The sequence below is a fragment of the Lolium perenne genome, chromosome 3 (assembly GCF_019359855.2).
Source record: "Lolium perenne isolate Kyuss_39 chromosome 3, Kyuss_2.0, whole genome shotgun sequence".
Taxonomy (NCBI): domain Eukaryota; kingdom Viridiplantae; phylum Streptophyta; class Magnoliopsida; order Poales; family Poaceae; genus Lolium; species Lolium perenne.
Genome location: NC_067246.2, coordinates 171,688,178 through 171,704,791, shown reverse-complemented (window position 1 = coordinate 171,704,791; position 16,614 = coordinate 171,688,178). Strand labels below are relative to the sequence as shown.

The 16,614-nt window shown below is 48.2% G+C and overlaps 1 long non-coding RNA gene across 2 annotated transcripts; it reads left to right on the top strand.

Moving 5' to 3' along the window:
- Window positions 1-10,648: 10,648 nt before the first annotated feature.
- Window positions 10,649-14,681, top strand: LOC127342634 (uncharacterized). 2 transcript variants are annotated; one of them, XR_007876782.2, is made up of 6 exons: window positions 10,649-11,041; window positions 11,299-11,472; window positions 12,608-12,739; window positions 12,853-13,774; window positions 14,017-14,132; window positions 14,500-14,681. It is a non-coding gene; the product is annotated as an uncharacterized lncRNA (long non-coding RNA). The 2 variants fall into 2 exon arrangements; XR_007876781.2 differs by lacking the exon at window positions 12,608-12,739 and having other exon boundaries at window positions 10,651-11,041.
- The last annotated feature ends 1,933 nt before the right edge of the window (window positions 14,682-16,614 follow it).

Below are 16,614 nucleotides of genomic sequence, written 5' to 3'. Positions count from 1 at the left end.
AATGATAAGAAGAGATTATTATAGAGGTAATAACTTCCAAGACTCAACAAAAGAAATATTACAGAAATAAACATGTGTTATCTTCCAATAGTGCTTTTCTTTAACGCCTTTCAGCTAGCCGCAGAAAAAGAGCTAGCATGCCTTCATCCTCGGCGCGCTCTCGAGCCCGACAAGCTCGGCGCAGTGTGTCGCCTACTACTTCGACCACATCAACTACTACAACGTATCCCTCCTTCCGAGCGTCTTCCCGGGCTCAACGACGACAACGACCAAAACACCATCTACCTCACCTACGTTCTCCAAGGCGGCTAGATCACACATGACACCATCGACCACAACAACAACGGCTTCATCGACATCGGCATCAAGGGCTACACCACGTCTTCGGCTTCTTCTCCAGTCGGACCGTCCGCGTCACTACCGATCCGACTGAGGGGGGTGTTAGAGTATATTACGTATTAGCTATATTTGGTAATTTAAAATTGTAACATAGATCTATTTCTACTTGGCTTCTTGTCCTCCAAGTCTTCTCTACTGTATAAACAGCCCAAGAGACTCAATGTAATCACCAATTACCATATATCAATACAAGCAATATTTTCGCAATCTATCAGACTAGTTGCCTCAGTTCAATACAGTGCCGGCTCTTAACTGTATACATATAAGTGTTATTTTGGCTTCGAGTTGATATTTATATCTTCCTTGTAAAACTTTGTAAATAATCTAATAAAAAAAGTTGTGTGGGCTGCAGAGGCTAGGCCTATGCTCGCATTTCGAAAAAAAAATACAAGTGTTATGTGGCATGGAATAATTTTGTTTGCCCTTGCAGAACAAAAATGCCTCTTCCTTTTGTTCAGGTACGAGCTTTTGAATCACAATGTGGTTCGTTGGCGCAGTATGGCATGAAGCACATGCGTTCCTTCGCGCCCCAACACCTGCAATGCCGGCATCCTTCGTGAAGCGATGGCAAAGGTCGCTGCGCAGGCTTGCACGAGCATCCCAACCAACCGCTCGAGTGCCACGCACAATGGTTTTAGTGCTTAAACCATATGTGAAGCAACGTACCAGTATTTCAGCTATTGTACCATACAAAATTTTCTTCCTATTTACACAGGGTTTACTGTGCTTGAACGAACCTTGGATGATTAAGAATCACTAGTAGAAAAACGCTCATCTATACCGGTTCGTAAGGGCCATTTGCACCGGTTTTGCAACCGGTATAAAAGATCCGGTACAACCCCCCCCCCCCCCTCGTACCGGTTCCTTACGAACCGGTATTAATGGCGCCTCCACGTGGATGTCCAGGAGAGCGCACGGCGAGGGAGCTTTGGTACCGGTTTGTATTACAAACCGGTACCAAAGGTTGGCTACCGCGGCAGGAAATATGCATGAATCTCTGCCGCGGCAGAGAATTCATGGTTTAGGGTTTTTGCAGGGGTTTAGGGGTATCGGTGCGTTTTGTATCACGTCGATGCACCAGAAACGCGTTTGGGTTTACGTAGTACATGAAGATCAAGGTGATGCATATCAAGTTGGTGCATATAATATAACACACATGTAATTGCATAAGTAGTACTCTTCGATGCATATCAAGTCGATGCACCAGAATAAAGTAGTACATGCATGAAGATCGATCTTCATGCGTAGTGGTACTCTCCGAGGCATACTATCTATTACATGTACCATAGTGGTACACTCTGAGTCGAACTATATATACACAAATCAATCGAGGAGCGGGAGAAGATCTTTATGCATAGTGGAACTCTCCGGATGGTGGTATGACTTCCCGAAGGAAAAATCCCGCCAATTCCTCGCCAATTACTTTGAAGCGCTCCTCGATTGAGAGCTTCTCCCGCTTTCTTCTCAACTGTAAAAGAATAAGATACAAATGAATACATGAGCTATGTGTGTGTATATATATATGTATATATCAAATCACAAATCAAATAATTATTACTGAAACTCAGCAGAACTTATGGTAACAAAATAAATTTGTGAATATTGTTTTCGTACCTCTCTATTTCTTTCATTATTCGCTCTCTCGCTGACAATTCTGTGGATGTACTCGCAAACGTAGTATCCACATAGATCAGTCCCCTCTGGTTGTTTCGCGCATTTCTATACAAGAATATAATTCAGTCAAACAATAATCAAGTATGATAAAGGTGTGTGGACCTAGGTAACTATTACTTACTTTGTTCGCACGCCATATCAGCTTCGGTGCCCATTGAAAGGACTGATCTTCCTTGATGAAAGTTTCCCATACGCTGCCCGACAAAATAAAATGCACAAAAGAGTTATCAATCAGTTGATATCAGGAAATTCACAAAAAAAACCGATAAGAATTTGAATTACCTTTTGAGCATAAGAAAACAAGACTTGTATAGTATAGGCTCTTTGGTTAGTGAGTCAAAGACTTCAACTTCTCCTTCGTATAATTTAATGACGAGAAGAATAAAGTGAAACCTACGCATGTTTAAATATGTAGTGTCATCAGTTAATATTTTAACATATGGTGAGCAAAATAGAATGTGTTATAAGAGAGTAACACTCACTGGAAGTTGTAAGGCCAAAGTATTATCTTTTTGTCACGTTGTCGCTTCAAAAACCTTAGCAAAGTCTCCGGTGTATCCCTGTTATAGAGGGGTTCTTCTATGGTCCTGACATGCATTGTGTCCGGGTCAATGGACCCAATGTCCGTGATTTCATCCCTTTTGCATTCGAGCATCTTCGATCTACATAACATAGCGCACAAAAGATTATAATTTGCAGATAATGAAGGAGCTGAGCTAAAGACTTCTCAAATTATATAAGTAAATCACTTACAGACAATAGCAACTGATGATAGATTTGTCGAGGGCCCGAAGATTGTATAACTGGAAGAGTTCGGCGAAGTCAACGTTCACAGAGTATTCTTGGAAGTAGTGCTCTTCCTTAACTTGCACCATGATAGTCTCGATCCCTCCCTTTGTGGCAACACCGTACCACGTATGCAAGTTACGCATTCTTGTTGGTAGCTTCCTGAGATTCTCGACCAAATCTTTCCCTTGAACAAATTGATATTGTACTTCAGCTAAGGGGTAATCGGTGTATTTCCGAGAACTTTGAACGGCCTTCTCGTCAAACACCTTGAGAGGGGGGGGGGGGCGATTGAACGGGTTGTTGTCCGAGCTGGTAGACTTGGTGTATCCCTTTTATCTCCTTGATACCCGAGCTGGTAGAGGGTTTTTTCGCCTGCATCATATCGTCATACGACCTTTCAATAGAACGCCTATAGTCAGATGGCGGCGATGGTACAGGGTCATATAGATTCTCAACGGTACGCACAACTTTCACCGGATCTAGTGTCTTCTGAAAAGGTATCTCTGGCACTTTCGGTGCAAAAAAGGTCCTCAGCTGGGAGTCAACGGCTTCCTGGTTTTCCTCGGGAGTTTTTTCCCAAGGTAACTTCTCAATAGGCGGCAGTGGTTTCTCCTTTCTAGCTTTCTTCCTAGGCGGCGTACCGTTCCGCTTAACGGGCGATGTCTTACACGGAGGATCTCGAGGTGGTGGACTCACACTGGGGTCCCTCTCAGGTAGGTGTGGACTTTGCTTCTCATGTGGACTGCTAGGAGGAGGAGTCGAGGGCCTTTGATGCTCATGTGGAGGAGTCGGTTGCCTTTGCAAAAGGACGACGTACTTCTTCAGCCATAGGGCGAAACCGTGCTTGACATCGGCCAGTGTCCTCTCATCTTCACCTCTAGGAATATCAAGCTCCACTGTTTCAAAACCCGGAACAACTTCATCTATCCCGACACGAACACAGCCAGGTGGAATGGGCATATGATGGTGCATTGCTCCATCTTCACTTGGGTACACATAGCCGACCGCCACCTTAACGGACGCGGTCCTGAATAACATATGTAGCTCGCAATCTATCTTCTCCGTGACATAATCCACGGGGTAGCTTCCTCCACATCCGTCAAGATGCGAGGAACCGACACCGCTTCTTCGCTGAGATGGGGCAGCATCGGCTTGTGGATCCTGTAGAAACAAATGGCTGATCGTGCCCTCTCGATTTTTCTCAAGAGCCTCCACCCTATTTAACAATTCCGTTAATGTGTCGGCGTCCTTCTTCTTCTTTCGCGAACGGCTTCTATAAGTGTCGCGCTGTCCGGCCACGCTTCCTTCATGGTGAGACTCGGGCGAGCTCGTACCCGTCCAACGTGTTCGGGGTTCCCGTAGCGAGTGTCAGCTCGTCATTCTCTCGATCGGGAATGTACTCTCCCTTTCTGACCTTTTCAATTGCATCTACAAGCTTCGGTACAATTGCCTCAATTTTTTTCTTCCATTTTCCCTTCGCAACGATCAGCCCTGTCTTTGGGTCCAACCCTGCCCCATGAGCGAACAACCAGAACTTGGACCGTTCGGGCCAGTCCCATGTCTGTGGAGTGATTCCTGCATTCATCAGTTTATTCTCAAACGCTGTCCACTTCGGAATGGCACTCTTGTAGCCACCTGACCCCAAATGATGCGGAAGTTTCTTCTTTGAAGCATTTTCGGTATTTTTCTTCGATCGGGACACAAAAGTAGACGATTGCTTATACTCCTTAAATGCGGGTCAGTGATCTTTTATCTTCACTAGATTATCATCGAATACTGGATCTTCATTCTTATATTTGTCCCATAAATTTTTCTTCTAGGTCTGGAATTGTATGGCCATCTTCTTCCATGTCCATTCCTTGACTTTATTCTTCTGGCCTTCCGTCATGTCTTCCGGTAGGCTGAACTTTGTCAGTAGCGTGTCCCAAAGAAAATTTTTCATCGTGTCGTTGACATAACTAGCACCACTCTCCACGTTCTTCAGCTTATGCCACTCTTGAATGCTGATCGGTACATGGTCCCTAACAACAACTCCGGCTTGACTTGTAAATTTGCGGCAAACTCTTTGGGATGCTCTGGTTCACCATTAGCCTTGAATGCCGTGAGGGCTAACCTGCCCTCGCCCTTTAGCACCCGCGTCGGGCCTCGTTTTGTTCTAACAGACTTGCTCGATGATCCAGAAAAAATTATTCGTTAATAAGTGCAATACAAATAAATGAATGCATCTAGGGATGAACATAGACTAATTGATACATAGATATACACCTCCCCGGAGTTTGTGATGGACACTTTGTTGTCTCTTCTAACTTATTCAGACTCAATTCCCTCGCCGAAATCATTCAGAAAGTCTTGGAACTCGTTGTCATCTCCATCGGGTTCCGGACCACGGGCACTCTCATAGATCAATTCCTGCACCGCTTCTTCCCCCTCCTCATCTCGGACGAAGGTGCCGTCCTCCATACCTCAATGTCACTGCAAAATTAAGAAAGCAATTAATAGCATAATCCCGTGAAATACAAACACATATGCCCTCCTTTTGAAATGAATATGCCAAACAAAAACACAAGCAAGCATTTGTTGAAAGCTATAAAACAGTAACAACGATACAAATCCCCCCATCCAAGTAGGGCGGTGGCATCGGCGGCGGTGGCATCGGCACATTTCAATAGCATTTCTAGGGAGGTGGCATCAGCAGCGGCTCCAATGTTCCCACGCGAGGTTTCGGGGCGCGTCTACGGCGTCGGCGAGGCTACTATTAAGTTGTTCGTCCTCTTATTTTTCTGGACCATAGGAATATTATTAAGTTGCTCTAAAATTGTATGGCGGCGCTACTACTAGCCGGATTGGACTCATCGAGTATACGGCGGCGCTGCTACTACGGTGGTGTATTTCATCGGTTTGGGTCGTCGCGCGGACATCCATACACGTCCGTCTCCATTTTTATTCTCCAATCCCACACATGACCCAAACCCGACACCATCCTTTTGAGCAGCATGCTGCAGCTGCGTCCACGGCACGAGCACGCAGCGGGGGTTGGCGGCGGCTGCGCAACTGTGTGGAGAGCGCCCGCGTGAGGCTAGGGCCGGGGTTGGCGGATCTGCGCAGGTGCGTGGCGGGCGAGCATGGCCATGGCGGGCGTGGCGAGGCCCTAGATGGCGCGGACATGGCGAGGCCTTAGACGGCGCGGACATGGCGAGGCCTTAGACGGCGCGGACATGGCGAGGAGCGGCGCACGAGCCCCTTCTCCGTGAGCGAGTGCAGCAGCGCGGCAAGGACGGCGTGGCGTGCGTGGCGAGGCGCGGCACGGGGCGGCGGTGAGGCGCGGCCAGCGGGAGCCGAGGCGCGGCCATGGCGAGGCGCGGCGCGGCGCAGAGACGCGGCACAGGGCGGCATCGAGGGCGGCGACCCGAGGCGGCGGCGAGGGCGCGGCGCGGCTAGAGAGACACGGCACGGGGCGGCGTCGAGGGCGGCGGCCCGAGGCAGCGGCGAGGCGCGTCACGGGGCAGCTGCAATTGTCCATGCTCGCGGTCGGCGTCGTGGCGAGGCAGCAGCGGCCCGAGGCGCGGGGCGGGGCACGGCCTGGCGGCGCGCGCGGAGGCTCGGCCGTGGAGGGTGAGGGCGGCGCGGGGCGGGGCACGGCCGGCGGCGCGCGCGAGGCTCGGCCGTGGAGGGCGAGGGCGGGCGCGGGCGGCGCAGTGGCCGTGGAGGGTGAGGGCGGCAGCCGTCCTCGCCCTCGTCGCCGCATTCCGTCGAGCACTTGGTGTGCGGCGTCGAGCGGTGGTGGGTGGCGGCGTGTGGCGCGGACGACCGCCTCCGTGCGGTGTCGGGTGGCGTGTGCGGCGTTGCGCGTAGCGGCGGCCGCCACGGTCTCGCGGTGGCGATGCATCGGCGGCCGCGACGGTGCGCGAGAAGGGGAGGGAGGCGATGGTCGGGCCGGCGGCGCACATACTTGCAGACGGCGCGGAGAGGAGCGGCGCCGTCGACGAAGGTGATGGCGACGGTGACGGCCTGCATGGCGTGGCGCGGTCGACGGCGACGGCGACGGCGAGCTAGCGGCCGGAGCTTCGTCTTTGCGCGCGTCGTCTGCGGATTTGGGGACGGCGTGAACGATTTGGGGATTTTGCCCGCGGCCAAGTGTGAAATCGAGCCGAACCCCCCTTTGGTACCGGTCACCAACCGGTACGAAAGACCTTTCGTACCGGTTGGTGGTACCAACCGGTACCAAAGGGTTTTTTTTGTTTTTGTTTTTTGTATTACTGTTTTCTTTTCTTTTGCTGTTTCTTATTCTTTCCTGTTTCTTTTCTTTTCTTTTCCTGTTTCGTTTTCTTTTATTTTCTATTTCTTTTCTATTTATTTTTTCTATTGCTTTTCAGTTTCTTTTCTTTTCTATTTCTTTTCTATTTATTTTTTCTATTGCTCTTCTTTTCCTTTTCTTTTCTATTTATTTTTTCTATTGCTTTTATTTTCTATTTATTTTCTATTTATTTTTTCTATTGCTTTTCTATTTCTTTTCTTTTCTATTTATTTTCTATTTATTTTTTCTATTGCTCTTCTTTTCCTTTTCTTTTCTATTTCTTTTTTCTATTGCTTTTCTTTTTCTTTTCTTTTTCTTTTCTTTTCTATTTATTTTTTCTTTTTCTTTTCTTTTTATTGCTTTTCTTTTCCTTTTCATTTCTTTTTCTTTTCATTTCTATTTATTTTTTCTATTGCTTTTATTTTCTATTTATTTTCTATTTATTTTTTCTATTTCTTTTCTTTTCTATTTCTTTTTTCTATTGCTCTTCTTTTCCTTTCCTTTTCTTTTCTATTTCTTTTCTATTTATTTTTTCTATTGATTTTCTTTTTCTTTTCTTTTCTATTTATTTTTTCTTTTCCTTTTCATTTCTATTTCTTTCCTATTTCTTCTCTTTACTCCCGCCACGACGCCGTCCGTGCGGGAAAGTTTCCCGCCCCGACGTCGCGCGGGAAACTTTCCCGCCACGACGCCGCGCGTGGGAGAAAAAATCACTACAAGAAATGTGTTAACTAATGACCTATTTAGAGTGACCACAAATATATTAGTCATAACTCTACGACCATTTCACAATAAATTGTCGTAAGCCATTTGGGAGGGTCCAAACCCTAAATCATCACGACCTTTTTTGTTAGAAAGGTCATGATCTTCTTACACGAAATGGTCATAGAGAAAATGATACAATTTAGGAGTTTATCATTAGCCAACTACAACCAATTTAAATGGTCATGGCTGCAAATTCGTGATGCTTAAAAATTACTGGCCAAGCACCTCAACAAATTTGCCTACTTGTCATGTCCATGTGTTAACGTCTGCTTAGCTTTTATCCACCTCTTTAGTTTTGTTTCCGTCTCATGTTCACGTGTAATTTTTTGGGACCCACTAAGCTTTTTTTACTTACTCCCCCATACCGATTTATAGGGGTATTATGTATTTCGAGAAAAAATTTGACTACTAATTTCATCAAAAATATAAGATATATATCAAAAAATTATATTATTAAGCAATTTTTCAAATATGAATACAATGGTATAATTTTTGTGGCATATATCGCATATTTTGTTAATCGAATTTGTAGTTAAAGTTCTTTTTGAAATGTGTAATATCCCTATAAACCGCTATGGAGGTAAGTTACTTGTTTCGTTCCTTTTTCTATTTTTTAATGTTTAGTTTGTGTTTTTATTTACTTTTTGTAGTGAGAACCCAAGCCTACACATAAAAACAGAGGTTTATCTATGGAGCCAGAGGAACACTGTGCCGTGACAACGCGGCAAAGAAGATCGGGAACCAAAATTTAGAGCGGCCGGTGTGCGCCAAATTTCCGTGAAGTCTCCATTAAACAGAGGCTGACACGTAAGAGCATCTTCAGCCTTTTGGGCTCCCCACGCCCAAATCCGGCGATATTGTCGTCTGGATTGGAGGAAACTTTGGCCTGGGGAGGTTCATTTTCCCAGCCGCGAGCCCAGGATGGATGTAACGAATTCAGACAAAATTGGGGAGTTCGTTCAAACATAAGAGAAATTTAATGATATTTAACATATAGAGGCGAGTTCGTACATAAGTAGGCCGAATTCGAACATATATTTGAATTCGGCGTTAGCAAACTAAAATTTAAACTACAGAACGCCCTACTACATGCCGAAATGACGGTAGAACGATGTGTAGTCGCCGCCGCCGTCGTCGTCGCTGGAGCCGGCGTTGTCCTGGGGTGGCGGAGCCTCGTACCATCGGCTCGTGCCCTGGCCAGCATCGCCGGCGCGTGGCGGCGACGTACGGTACATGTCGTCGTCGCTGCTGTCCTCGACCTTGACCACCTCCCTGGGCGCAACGTACCTAGCGGCGGATGGTGTGGCGGCGCGGGCGGCGCGCTGATGACGCGCGGCGGCGATTCCGGCAGCCGCCGTTGCTGCTCCGCCTCCTCGCGCTCCCAGTCCCGCCTGGACCACTCCAGTGCGGCGGCTTCGGGGAGGGCGTTGTCGGCGGGCACCGCGCGCCTCGCCTCCTCCTCGGCCAGCTGGTTTGCGGCCTCCTCCTTCTTCGACGCCTTCCTCTTCCGCCCGCTTTGCGGAGAGGATGGCTGGTCGCGGATGACGAGGGCGCCGCTACTGCGCCCTCTGCTCGGCGGTGGCGACGACGGTTCCTTCTTGATGGTCGAAGGAGCCGGCCACTCCTGCTTGACGGTGGCCGGCGTCGAACCGACGGATCTGGATGCCGACCGCGAGCCAGAGGAGGAGGAGGATGGCGCCATCCTCCTCGGCATCCAGGAACTACCGTGCCGGCGCGACACGGTAGCTGCCACCGGCGGTGGCATCCCCAGGACGGGGGAGTTTCCGTCCTCGATGTGCGCGAGCACATTCTCGAGGGTGCGGTTAGGCGCGCTCCACCATCGTCTGCGGCCGACGGCGTTGTTCCTTGCCGGAGGAGGAGGAGGACCGTCGTAGGAGGCCAGTTCGCGTTCATACCTTCGCCGGAAGAACGCGATCCACGACTCGTGGTTGTCGGGGAAGAAACGCGGATCCGCGCGCTGCTCGTCACTGAGAGTGACGAGCACCTCGTCGATCGCCGCTTCAAGTGCGGCACCGCCCGTTGGCGGCGGCGGGATCGGCACGCCGCCTGCGCTCAGCCTCCATCCCCCCGGTGCGCGGAAGTCCGGCGGCGCCGGGTAGCCCGCCGCGTGGAGGAGCCGTCCCTCCCATTGGTGGAGAGAGCGGCGGCCGAAGCCGTTGTTGGCCGCACCGTCGTTCGCCATTGCTCGTTCGAGTTCGGGGGAGATTTGATGGAAGACGAGTGAGGTGAATGCGGGGCAGCCGCGGTAGTTCGGCGATAAATAGAGGTAGGCGCGCGTGAAACCGAGGAGACGGCATTAACTCGCCGCGTGGAAGCTACGCGGCCGGCGAATGCTGACCGGCGACAAGCTTTTATAGCGCGCGGAAGATGATGCGATGAGGACGACGATCGGTGTCTCTCGCCGACAAGCTGGGGCCACCAGCCGCGCGGGAAGTTTCCTCGCCGTTTCGCGCGCTTTTGTTTCGTCCGGAGTCCCCGAGAACTCCCCGGGGGGCCGGGGATGGCGTGGGATCGCCAGATGAATTTAGGCCCAAATTCGGACGAAAACGAGGAACCGGAGACGCGACTGGGCCAAATTACGCCGTCCGGATGGAAAAAACGTGGCTTGGGGTCTGGTCGGGGGATGAGCGGGAGATCCGAGTTTTCGGAACCACGGGCGGGATCGCGGTAGCGGAAAGACCAAAATTTTCCCAAGTCTCCAGCTCAAAAAAATCCCTACGCATATTCCTCCGCCACCCCACTCTTCTTCTCTCCCTCTCCAGCCACATGTCTCTTCTCTCCAGCCACCGCGCCCACAGGATGTGCTCTCCGTCGCCGCACTGTTCCCCTCCAGATACAACCTCCGTTTCACCCATCGCCTCCTCGACTGTGAGGACCACCCAGTCGCTTCACGGCCTCGCGGCGGCGGGATCCGCCCCACCCCTCTCTTCCTAGCCCATCGATTCCGCCCCCTGCCGCCGGATTCCCCGGTCTCCTTGCTGCCGGATGCGGCCTTTCCCGGCGTCCCTGCCGCCGGATCCGGCTGCACCCGACCCTGCTTGCTCTCCCGAGTATCGGCTCCGAGGGCGAGGCCCACCAGACCACCGCCGTCTCCTCTAGGTACGAGACCGAACCCTAAATCCTCCCATCTACTTTTCTCTTCTGTTTCGTGCGCCGCCGCCTCCCATCGATCAGCTCTTGAGACCGTAGTCTAAGCCTCTCCCTCTCCAGTACACCGCCGTCCACCCCTATCTCTCTACCTCCCGACGAGGACGCAAGCGATTCGTTTTCATGGAAATCCCAGATCCGCGCAACTGCTTTCGATTCGCTTTGATTCCGTGATGCGTGTCGCGTTCTAATTCTCGGTTTGATTTCAGGAAGGACCGGAAGGATAACTGGTTGCCAGATCTTGTGCCTCGACAACTTCTTCTTCGGCCAGTTTGGCGCCGGGAGCAACTGGGCCAAGGGACCCTACACCAAGGGCGCCGAGCTCATTGACTGTGTCCTCGACGTCGTCCGCATGGAGGCCAAGAACTGCGACTGCCTCGATGGTAATATTCCCATCCCGTCTAGTCTGTATCCCAATTCTGTTAGGGATTGATGTGTTGGCGTGAGATCTAGGCTGATACTTTGTCTAGGACGATGGGTGGAATTTATGCGAGGTGTTGTTTTTTGCATCCCTAGAGATGATACGTGTGCTAATTGTTTGATGTATTTTTCTCAGCAATTCGTGGCTACTGGGCTGTGTGCATTAATCTGTTGCAGTTGTGCGTTGCTGTTGATCATTAATTTGCTATGTAGCATCCTAATTTATCTTCTGAGTGGTAGATGATTTGATAGAAGTTGTCCTGTTACTCTTTGGTCTGTTTGTGATTAGCCTCTTGGCTTTAAAGCATACTTTATTATCCATTTTGGTTGTATTTTAAGCACCTTAAAGGATTGCTTAAATGATGTGGTTAATATCTTTAAGGAATTTTTATATATTATTCTCTTGATACTCATCAGTTTGTACATTTTCAGCACTGAACTCAAGTGTGTAGCTTGAATCCTTTACTGTCGTTGATTATGGATTGCTTGTAATGTTTAATAGAATAAGCATCACTGTACCATTTCATTTTTGCTGCTATTTCATGCTAAAATAATATAACAGGTGTCATTACTTGGGGTAAAATTGGCAACACTAGTGTTTTGTCTGATCTTGTAAATGCCTAAAAGTACAACATAAAAATAATCTGCATGCGACACAATCTAAAAGGTTGTAAATGCTTTTCACGTGGTATTTTAGATGATGACGAGTTGCTAGCGAATTTTAAATTCATGTTTCATCAAACTATTTCTATTTTCAGATAGCTAACACTCAAACTAAAGACTGCAGCTTTTGAGGTACAGCGACTAGTTTTTGTAATCATTGGTCTAGCTACTGTGGCAGCCAATGGCGTGTAATTCTGGCTTTACTTTTTTGTTTGCAGTTATATGCCAGATGCAGTATTTACTTTCTGTTTGCAATTATTGCATTTCTTGTCGTTGAGTACTGCCTACCCTGTTTACAAGGCTGCTCCCTGTCTTGGTTTACAAGGCTCAGTCTGAAATAATATTTGTCCCATATTACCTCTTCTCTACAATCTGCATGGATTTAATTATGAATAGTAATCCCTCTAATTTATTGTCCACCTCTCCTTTTTTTAGCTCACTGGAAATAAATTGGTACATGAGGGTGGGGAGTAAAACTAAACAAGTTAGCATGGGGATTGGTTGCATTCGTGTGGTGTGAAAAAATGATGGCTGCAAGCCTGCGCTGATGGCTTCTATTAAATCTGGGTAGCAGCTGATTTGACTATTGGGCATTGTGATGTCGATTTGAATATTGGGTTTATGCAGACCTACTGTTTGTTAAATAAAGGCTTAAGTTGCAAGCTTTTGTCTATTCGCAGACCTGAACGCGACATGATGCTTACCTGTGTTCTGGAGTGGGTCAACCCAGGCTACGACACTATGGTCACAACATTGAATTAACTGCAGTGTGCTTTCTCCCGAGAACAAATGGATTTACCTCAACCTAGTACATAATGGGCAGCTGATTCTTTTCCTCATTATACTATGTGTGTTACATTGTAAGGTTAAAAGTTCAGTCATGATTGCTGAGTTGATGACCATGGTCTATGTTCAGTAATGCTGGAAGTAGTCCTAATAGTTAAGTACTGTCGTTCGTGTTGTTTGCATGTCATCTAATGCATTTAACTACTTTCTGAAATTGCAAGATGAGCATACATATAATTAGATGGGTAGTAGTTTGTTGTCTGGCTTGTCATATCTACTGGCTAGTGTGTTGCATGCCTGTGTAAGACAATACTGTCATAATTACTACTGGTTTTGGTGGATTGTTAAGCTATAGGAGTTGATGCATTAGGTTGGAATGCATTGTATGTGGCTACTGAATTCATCTCCTATGTAATGGATTAGGTTTTTTCTTGTATTCTCGGTTGTATTCAATGGAGATATGTTATACATCATCTTTCCCTCTAGTAGTAGTAGTACTACTACTACTGGTTTATGTATACTACCTGTTACAGTTTTCATTACTAAGATCTTCATTACTAAGATCAAGCCGGTAGCCCAGGTCCTGAAGTACTTATTTTGATTACATCATGAGGTTCTCTAAAAATTTCAAATGCATGATGGCGTTACAGACCCAAAGATTTCTTATGGTACTTCTTGAACAGTTTCTTTCCGGCTAGCTCTTGGGACCGCAGGGCTGACTTTTGCACAAATGAGCACCTGCAATGCCCAGCGTCAACAATGATGCGGACCAGATCTTCAACTGCAGCCCCATCCATCGCATCTTCACGTAGTCAGGTATCTACTTGTGCTGCCTATGGATATGCATGGATCTGTTAAGTTTTCTTTTAGGCACATGGTACGGCATATGATGCATGTATAAAATATATGCATGTTTTCTGATGCTTGGTGATGCTTTTTGAATGAAATTTGTGCATAGTAAATCTGAAATACCTGCTCTGTTTCATAAATAGCCCCTTCAACGATGATGAGTTGTTTACTTAGATTTGATATTGTTGTCCTTGTCCTTTAATGATCAGGTTGTTAACCGCATCATCAAGAAGAGGATTCGTGTCAGTGTGGAGCATTGCAGCCATCCATGGCTAGGAGTTCCAGCTGACTCGACCCAGTTGCTGCTATCTCCTTCATCCATGAGGTGAGCACATCTACAGGAACTCTGCAGTTAACGAAGTTAAGAAATATACAGAATACTCATGCAGAACTGTGGCTGTTTTGAATATGGTCCAAGTATCACAATTTTCTTTGCCTAATTGTTGCCTGCTAATGCTAACCTGTCTAGTGTAGCTGGGCTTGTCTGTAAGCATAGTGTGCGTTCGGCATAGTGTGCTTTATGAATGCCGCGGGATGTGCTGCTTTGTGTGGGTTGTAGTTTTATGTTTATATGCTTTGATTGCTACCCCTTCTCCTTCTGCAGGATTAAGAGCAATGCATTATTGTTTTGTTTTATTCTTAGTAGATATTAACTATATTAATACTAACATGTGGCTTTCTCTCTTATACAGGAGTTCTATGGCAAAAAAAATCAAAGAATTTCGTTACTTCTAGAGGTGTTGGCCTAGTTTTGGGAACTAGTACTATGTTGGACTAGTTGTGGGAGCTAGTGATCGACCTGTGAGATGTATATTCTGGGGAATTGTGAATCTGTTATTTGATATGTGCTGAGAAAATTTACTGTTATTTGATATGTGCTGAGATACTGTTACTTTGATATGTGCTGTGAATTGTGTTGGAAATACATGTCAAAGACGCCACGGCCCAAAAATCATTGGACAACCCCGAATAATTGGTCTGTGAAAAGGCAAGGCAAGAAAATGGACTATAAAATGGCCCAAGACGGAAATTGATTGTAAAATGGCTTTGGCTCAGAAATTAAAAAGGCCAACCGGTTTGGCTTGGCCCAATATACTGAATATTTCACAACAAGAAGAGATAAATGGGCTGGAATTTTGGGCTTGGCCCATGTTGATGACAGAATTGGATTGGTTTGATTTTAATCCACAACCATTTGGTTTAGTCATAGATTTGCCACGTGGAATTTGCCACGTTGGATCTGACGTGGACACCTTAGATTGCCAGCGACCAAAATTTTGGTCGTAGATTCTATGACCATCAATTTTGGTCGTAGCCCTCTACGACCATTTTAGAAAAAAGGTCGTTGTGCTCCGTCAGTGACGCTCAACTGGCGACCAACAGTTATTGGCACAGCGTGGTCATAAATGGCGCACAATGACCTATCAACGACCAACATGGAGGGTCGCAAGTCACCATATTTCTTGTAGTGAATGCGGGAAAGAAAGGGCCGAATAAAATTTTATTACGATTGAGCTCGAATTAAAAGTACATAGCTTAACTGAAAATTAAGATACATGGCCACATTCTACTGTTGGAGTCATTCAGTCATACTCGTGCCTAGCCCTGTAGTAGTCGCCACTGTAGTCGTCGTAGTCGCCGTCATCATCGTCGCTGGCATCGGGGTCGCGGTAGTCGATTGTCGGCGGGTGAGCACGCGTGGGCTGGGACTGAGGGTAGCGCAGGCGGGGGCCACGGTAGGCCATGACGCCCTGGAGAGTCCGGCCGCGCCACCACAGCCGACGGCCGGCCTCGTTGAAGTTCGAAGGAGGCGGGCCGCCCTCCTCGTGCTCGGCAAGCGCCCTCTCACGCCGATTGATGAAGAAGCTTTCCCAAGTCGGCCGTAGTCGGGATGCCACAGGGGAATCCTCCGCTGCTCAGCCGTGAGCTCGAACTAGTACTGGATCTTGATGGCCATCTCGCGCCCCACACCTAGACGCACTGGAGGCACCGCTACGCCACCGACCCAAAGCAACCAGCCGGTCGGGACGCGGTAGCCCGGCGGGCAGGGGTAGTTCGAGGCGCAAAGCGCCTCCGCCTCCCGGGGGGTTAGAGATACGATGGAAGCCATGGGAGAGAATGATGAGGTTTGCAGATATGAGTCTAGATGTGATATGTAAATGGAGGCCAAGCCTACATATATATAGTGAAAAAATGGCGGGATGACGGAGGCTGGAACCGGTGGAAAGCGCGGGAAGAAAATAGGCGGGAAACCTTTAGTACCGGCTGGTGGGTGCAACCGGTACTAAAGGTGGTTTTCTGTCATGTAACAAAACTGTAGGTGGGATATGGACGCGTGGGTAACCTTTAATACCGGCCGGTGGGTGCAACCGGTACTAAAGGTGGTTTTCTGTCATGTAACAAAACTGTCGGTGGGATAAGGACGCGTGGGTAACATTTAGTACCGGCTGGTGGGTGCAACCGGTACTAAAGCTGTCGGCAGGATAAGGATGCCCTGCTCGATGAGATAAAGCATGTAGCGCACGACGCCCTGTCGGAGGAAGCGGCGCCGTGCCTAGCTACAAAAGGAGCATTGATACGCCATGGCAAGCAGCTCAACAAGCCAACATGGCCGGATGGAGAGTTTCATCACCATGGATGGGGAAAGGGTTGGGAAATCTCCCGTGGCGGAACTTGTCGAAGATGCCCTTGGTGCACACGCCCTACGGCATCTTCGGAAGTTCCGCCTCGGAAAAATTTCCCTGCAAGCCCGTGAAAGACTCCATCTCCTCTAACAATGTTGGGGAAAGGGTTGGGAAATCTCCCGT